The sequence below is a fragment of the Trichosurus vulpecula genome, chromosome 3, assembly GCF_011100635.1.
Source record: "Trichosurus vulpecula isolate mTriVul1 chromosome 3, mTriVul1.pri, whole genome shotgun sequence".
NCBI classification, from domain to species: domain Eukaryota; kingdom Metazoa; phylum Chordata; class Mammalia; order Diprotodontia; family Phalangeridae; genus Trichosurus; species Trichosurus vulpecula.
In genome coordinates, this window is record NC_050575.1 from 424,163,945 (window position 1) to 424,171,590 (window position 7,646).

General features: G+C 37.6%; 1 pseudogene; it reads right to left on the reverse strand.

The window, feature by feature from the left end:
* Positions 1 to 595: 595 nt before the first annotated feature.
* On the reverse strand, positions 596 to 1,586 carry LOC118842807 (annotated as a pseudogene).
* Between the last annotated feature and the right edge of the window lie 6,060 nt (positions 1,587 to 7,646).

Here is a 7,646-nt window from a genome sequence, read left to right on the forward strand (position 1 = left end):
CCTAGATTCGTCAGTGTGTAGAATATAGAAAGCTATTATCAAAGCCAAGAAAATCTGGTTTCCATCCAGCCTCTCCTAAATAATTGGTTTGTTCCTCCAAGTAAGTCAAGTCACTTATAGGTAAGTTTCTGAAACCTTACATTGTATATTGTCAGACCTTCATTGGTAAATGTACTTCCCTCAAATGGGTGCCCCTTATATCAATGGAATCACAAATTCAGTACATAATTGATCCTATTTATCCAGCTCTTTGTACCATTTGGGAATATGTTAGAGTTTATTCTTGGTAGAGTCACATTGATGATTCAAGAAAATAAAATTCTCTTTTATCTGATTGTACTTCCTCAAGTAGTCTTCTCATGTTCAGTTTCTCTTGCTGCCACACAGCAGCTGAAATGACTTTGTCTGCTCCTGAAGATAGAAATGGCAAGCCACTTCAGTCCTTTTTTTTGAGAGCTCAAGCTTTTTAGAGATTCCATTTCTCCACTCAATACCCCAGATTGGGTGCAGGGGTGGATTGATTGGCAATGTCCAATCTATTTCTGGCTGGCTCTTTGTAGACTTTTTTGGGATGTCATGAAGAACACAAAATTTGTCAAAATTCCTCTATCACAGATGTTGGAAATGTTATAAAGTGGTGCTGATACAGATATCAGCCTCCTAATACACAAGCTTTTGGGTTGGATTAGAGGCCTGCACAAGCCCACATTATCTGAATCTCCAAGGAAAATGGTATGTAACATCAAGAGGTACAATTTTAGCCAAAGCACTGAAATTCTTGGTGAAGACTTTGCCTGAAAATTCTCTGTTGGATGACTCTGAATTACCCACAATGCCTAGGTGTACTGAACTGGATGTTCCATTAAGAGTCTTATAGATCTCATCTTGAACTAGTCACAGTTACTGTTCTCAACCCATGATGACCCTGAATCCTACTTTTTGTTGATTCACAGAGCAATTTCCATCACTGTGGCTCTGTATGATATTCATTGGGTCGCTGGTATCATTTTTTTTAAACTAAGAGGAACATTCCAAAAATATAGCCAGGATCACCACTTCTAGCCAAAGGGAGAACAGTTCTTCTACATTGAAAAGCATGGAAATGTATAGTGAGGTGTTGCTGTACAGAAGCTCCTGGATCCCCAGACAGGTTTGTCAGGATGAAAGAGACAGAGATTTTCTGGATTCCAAAATTCCCATTGGTCTCTATCTCATAGATAAACAATGTATGACAGGTGCTGCCCTCTAGCTGAGGTGAAATTGCTTTGGAGGTAAGTTTTATGGGCAACTGATTGTTCTGCAGATTTGTCATACCTTTTGGAACCTTCAAAACCATGAAATTATGGTAAGAGGTGACCATGAGTGAAAGATCTGTGGTGCAGTTACTTGTTGGATTGCTAAGAAACCAGGTACAGGTGTTACTTACACTTTTCAGGAATCCTTAGAACACAAAGAATTAAGAGAATAAAGGAGAAAATCATGGCAGCATTATTCTCAGTGCAAAGTGCTCTAGGTCCTATTTCTGTTGGCTGTTTAAATAATCTCAGTAATGACCACTTGAGAAAGAAGATCAGAATGGGATACATCTATTCAGTTTTTAATAGTGAAGTCAGTTCATTTGGAGTCAGAAATAAACAATTTCAAGCCACTTACAGAACATGCAGAGATCTGTGGCATGTTGACAATAGAAATCATGCTGACAGAGGAAAACTAACATCAGAGACCATAGAATTGCTGGTCATTACCTACTGATGCCCCAGTAGACTATCTATTCCATTAGACTTTCATTGTGGTTGGGTCATTTCCTTTTAATGAATCTTTTTATTTAATCATTCCAGAGAAGGGAATTCAGAGTAATGTACTGATGCATTTTATAGGTGAGTGGAACTGACCCCATTCTTTTTGGCCACAAACAAGAAAACAGATCTGTTCAGACACAAGTCTAGACACTGTAAACTCAGCTTCTATGCAATAATAGGGTCTTATAAAGAATGTGCATGGATAGGTGAAGGTGGCTATTGATGGAGAGGATACTTACATGAAAATATTAGTCAGGCAGCAGGAATATATGTAATTGATACCTAACATATTGTTAGAAGCCTCCATAAGAAGCTATACTTTATCTTCTCTGCTTCTTCATATTCATGCTTTCAGTTCATTCCTAGTACATGATCATTAGAGAATCATTAGAAGATTGGTATTAGAGTTAGAATGGAATGTAGAGATATTCTACCATCTTTCATTTCACATTCTACAAATCTTTCATTTCATAAGTTAGGACACCAAATCCAGACAGATGAAGTAAATAAATTTCCCAAGATCACAGAGATTAATAGAACAAGTCCAGAAAGCAGATTACGATGAAATATAGTCCTGCTCATAACCCCCAAAAGAATACTCCACAAAGATACAAAAAATGCACCAGAAAGAATCCTCATTAATGATGGTGATGATGATATGATGATGGTCATGATAAAATGTCACAGTGAGTCATTTCTGAGGCCAGGCAAGCGTAGGGACACAGATAGACATATGTAGGAAACATCCAGTCCAGAGCTTTGATTGCCTGAATTGAGGGGATGCTTTCCTATCAATGTGCACTAGGACAAGAAGAGATTCCAGATCTGGAAGAGTGGGCCCTAACCTTGTTTCTAGAGAAGAAGCTCTTCCCCCTCATACCCCAGAACTAGGTCACAGATCCAATGAGGATCTCCTAGGGAAGGCAATTCAGGTCAAAGAGAAGTCCTTTGCCTGAGAGGCACTGAGTGTGGAGTAGGTACAAAAGTGGCCAGAAGCTTTGTGAATCTGACCCAAGGAGTATAACAGAATCTCCCCCCAACTTCATCTCAAAGGAAATAACCCAACCTCAAGGCATCTCAGGAAAAAGAGAAGATTCTAAAGGGAAGTCTACAGTTTTATCATTTTGAACCTGAAGTTTCCAGAAGTTGGCAATGGATGAGTCTAGCATCACCTGGAATGATTGCCTCCAGTAGGGTCCAGAAGCTGGTCCTTGCAAAAAGTCTGAAATTGGTACCAAAAAGAGCTAATGAAAAAAAAGTCTCATATTAGTTATGGTGGCAACAAGGACACTAAAGACACAAATGCAGAAGAATGAATGACTCCAAAATATCCAAAAGCAAAGTATCAAGGAGAGCAGAACATGGAAGAAATTCATCTACAATTCTGAGAAGATAAACTACAATGAAAAATAAAATGAATATATAAATGAAATGATAATGTCTGAGGGAAAAACAGAGAAGAAGTGACAGCTATGATGTTAAGATTCGGAAAAAGAACTAACAAGCTTGCCACGAGAGATGCAAAGCATGTTCAAAACAATACAATAGAAAATGACACAGATCTCAGGAAGGATAGACATCATTTGAGCCATTCTGTTCGTATTATATTCTTATGTAAGAGATAGAAGGGTTCAATCAGTTTAAAAAAAAAAACATTCATTCACTATCTGCTAGGTGTCAGATATTGTGTTAGTTCAATCAGGTAATCAAATAATCTCTCCATTCCCAATAATCTGTTTTAGCGTAAGGCACATCTGGAGGGATATTTGCTATGTCTTGGTGCTGAAGGAATTCTACTTCGTTATTTGGTGCTAGAATTTTGGGATGACAAAGTCATGCCATTAACATTCTTTCATTGGTTCTCACAACTGCAGCTGGGCTTGATGTCCTATGCCAAAATGGAATGACCACTAAGTGAAAAGATCCTTCCACTCAGTCAATTGTAAAGGGCAAAAAATGTCTGCTTACAACCTCTCTCCTCTTCTATGAAGGTTTGATTAGGGACTCTAAAAGCTCTCATTTATGTGACTCATGGTGTGGGGTTTGTGTATGTTTATGTGGAGTGTGTGTGTGTGTGAGTGTGTGTGTGTGTGTGTAGGAGGGGGCATTTTTCTACTTTCAATCCCAAAACCAATGGTATAAGCCTTAACACAAAATTAAGTGTGTGTTTCTGCTTTGGTGAGCCAGAGATTAGAGGTAAGAAAGCAGCCTCTACTGCTCCATGTTTTTTTTTTCATAAACACCCAAGAAAGATTCCTACTCTACAGGAAATGACTAAAAACTATAAAGATACATGAATATAATAGAATAGTTTCCATTCTTATCCCATAAGTAATAATGGATATGAGGAAAACAGAGAAGCATGGGAAGAATTTTCTGTACTGGTGCATAGTGAAGTAAACAGAATCAGGAGGAAAATACATATTTACAACAGCCATGTACATAGAAATAACAATGAAACAATTTGAATTGATTTTTGTGAATTTATAATGATGAAGCATGGATGTATTTTTTTTTAAGTTATAAGAAGTCACCTCCAGCTCTTTATGATCTTCTTGCATCCTGGATCTATCTTCCATTATATTAACTAATCCACACTAAAACATATTTTTTTTCCTCTAAGCATGCCATGTATACCTTTAGCCAAGTCACTTGTAAGTATAAAACGGCACCAGGATAAGCAAAAATCTCTGGGGTACTTCAGTGGAGACCTTCTGCCATACTGACACTGAGTAATCATTGTTATTCAGTCATCTCAGTTAAGTCTGGCTCTTACTGACCCGATTTGGGGTTTTCTTGGCAAAGAAATACTGTAATGGTTTGCCCTTTCCTTCTGTACCTCATTTTACAGATGAGTAAACTGAAGTAAACAGTGTTGAGTGACTTTCCCAAGGTCATGTAGCTAGTAAGTATCTGAGCCTAGGTTTGAACTCATGTCTTCCTGCCTCCAGCCCCTGCCATATAACCAATGTATCACTTAGCTGCCCCATTGATTAATTATCATCTTTCTTAGGCCAATCATTGAACCAGCTCTTTATCCACATAACCACAGTATGGCCGAGTCCACATTCATACAATTTTCCCCCAAGAATATGTGATGCCATATTTTTAAAAAAAACTGAACTAACATATTTTAATGATATTTAAAATTTTGTCTCCATCTACAAGTTTAGTAATTCTGTCAAAAAATATAAAAGAAATGGAATTACTCTGACATGACCTCCCTATTTCCCTTTCTATATGTTCATCAACCATCTGTTTAATGATCCCTTCTAGAATTTTCCCAGGAAATGAAATCAAGCTAGCTTAAAGTTATATAGTTAAAGCTGTATAAATATGGCTTATAGTTTTAACACTGTTCCCTTTCCTCTTTTGACAATTGAGATAGTCATCCTATTTAAATCTTTTGCATTCTCTCTTATTTTCTGAGTATTAACAGGAATGGATTTTCCCCACAGCATTCATTTCTTTTTTTCTTTATTTATTTAATATTTTTCAGTTTTCAACGTTGATTTCCACAGGAATTTGTTACAAATTTTCTCCCCATTTCTACACTCCCCCACCCCAAGATGGCATGTATTCTGATTGCCCTTTTCCCCAGTCGTTCCTCCTTTCTGTCACCCCATGCCCCCCATTATCGTTTTTCCCCTTACTTTCTTGTAGGGCAAGATAGATTTCTATGCCCCATCGCTTGTATATCTTATTTCCCAGTTTCATGTAAAAAATGGGTTTTTTTTAAGCTTTTGTTTTTAGAACTTTGAGTTGCAAATTTTTTCTTGTCTTCCCTCCCTACCCACCCTCCTTGAGAAGGCAAGCAATTCAACATAGGCCACATGTATCATTATGCAAAATACTTCCCTAACAGTCATGTTGTGAAAGACTAACTATATTTCCCTCCATCCTATCCTGTCCCCCTTTATTAAATTTTATCCCCTTAATGGTAGCCCTTTTCAAAAGTCTTTGCTTTTGATTACCTCCTTCCCCAATCTTCCCTCCCTTCTATCATCCCCTCTCTCTTATCCTCTTCCCCCCTACTTTCCTGTAGGGTAAGATATTCAATTGAATGTGTATGTTATTTGCTCCTTAAGTCATGTCTGATGAGAGCAAGATTCATTCATTCCCTTTCACCTGCCCCCTCTTCCCTTCCAATGGAACTGCTTTTTCTTGCCACTTTTATGTGAGATAACTTATCCCCTTCTATCTCTCCCTTTCTCCTGCTCCCAATATATTTCTCTCTCACCCCTTAATTGTATTTATTTTCTTTATTTTTAGATATCATCCCTTCATCTTCAACTCACCCTGTGCCCTTTGTCTCTCTCTATGTGTATATACATATATATGTATATATACATGTATGTGTGTATATCTATATGTATATGTATATGTGTACTCCCTTCAACTACCCTTATGCTTAGAAAGATTTCGTGAGTTACAAATATCATCTATCCATGTAGGAATGTAACCAAAGTGGTTCAACTTTAGTAAGTCCCTTATGACTTCTCTTTCCTGTTCACCTTTTCATGCTTCCCTTGATTCTTATATTTGAAAGTCAAATTTCCTCTTCAGCTCTGGTCTTTTTCAAGAGTGCTTGAAAGTCCTCTATTTAATTGAAAATCCATATCTTCCCAGAGTGTTATACTCAGTTTGGCTGGGTAGGTAATTCTTAGTTTTAATCCTAGTTCCATTGACCTCTGGAATATCATATTCCAAGTCCTTTGGTTCCTTAATGTAGAAGCTGCTAGATCTTGTGTTATCCTGATTGTGTTTCCACAGTACTCGAATTGTTTCTTTGTGGCTGCTTGCAATATTTTCTCCTTGACCTGGGAACTCTGGAGTTTGGCTATAAAATTCCTAGGAGTTTTCTTCTTGGGATCTTTTTCAAGAGGTGATTGGTGGATTCTTTCATTTTCTATTTTACCCTCTGGTTCTAGAATATCAGAGCAGTTTTCCTTGATAATTTCTTGAAAGATGATGTCTAGGCTCTTTTTTGATCATGGCTTTCAGGTAGTCCAATAATTTTTAAATTATCCCTCCTGCATCTATTCTCCAGGTGAGTGGTTTTTCCAATGAGATATTTCACATTGTCTTCCATTTTTTTCATTTTTTTTGGTTCTGCTTTACAATTTCTTGATTTCTCATAAAGTCACTAGCTTCCACTTGCTCCAGTCTAAATTTTAAGGTGGTATTTTCTTCAGTGGTCTTTTGGACCCCCTTTTGCATTTGGTTAATTCTGCCTTTTAAGTCTTTCTTCTCCTCATTGTCTTTTTAGAGCTCTTTTGACATTTGGTTAATCTATTTTTGAGACGTTATTTTCTTCAGTATTTTTGGGGTCTCCTTTGGCAAGTCATTAACTTGTTTTTCATGATTTTCTTGCATCACTCTCATTTCTCTTCCCAATTTTTCCTTTAATTCTCTTACATGCCTTTCCAAATCCTTTTTGACCTCTTCCATGTCCTGAGACTAATTCAGATTGTTCTTGGAGGCTTTTGATGTGGGTTCTTTGACTTTCTTGACTTCTTCTGGCTGTGTTTTGATCTTCTTTGTCACCAAAAAAAAAGATTCAAAAATCTGAGTCTTTCACTGCCTGGCCATGTTCCCAGCCAACTACTTGACCCTTCAGGTTTTTTCAGGGTATGACCACCTTCAGAATTATGGGTGCTTTGTACCAAGTTTCAGGGGTGTTGCATTGCTGTTTTCAGATCTACTTCTACATGGCAAGCTCTGCCACAACAGTGTTCCTCCTCCCCCAAGAACTGCCAACCTAGATCATGACCCAGATCCAAGCAGGTCAAAGCAAAAGAATCCTGCCTCTTTGCCAGCAAATTGCTTCCTGAACTACTGCTTGGA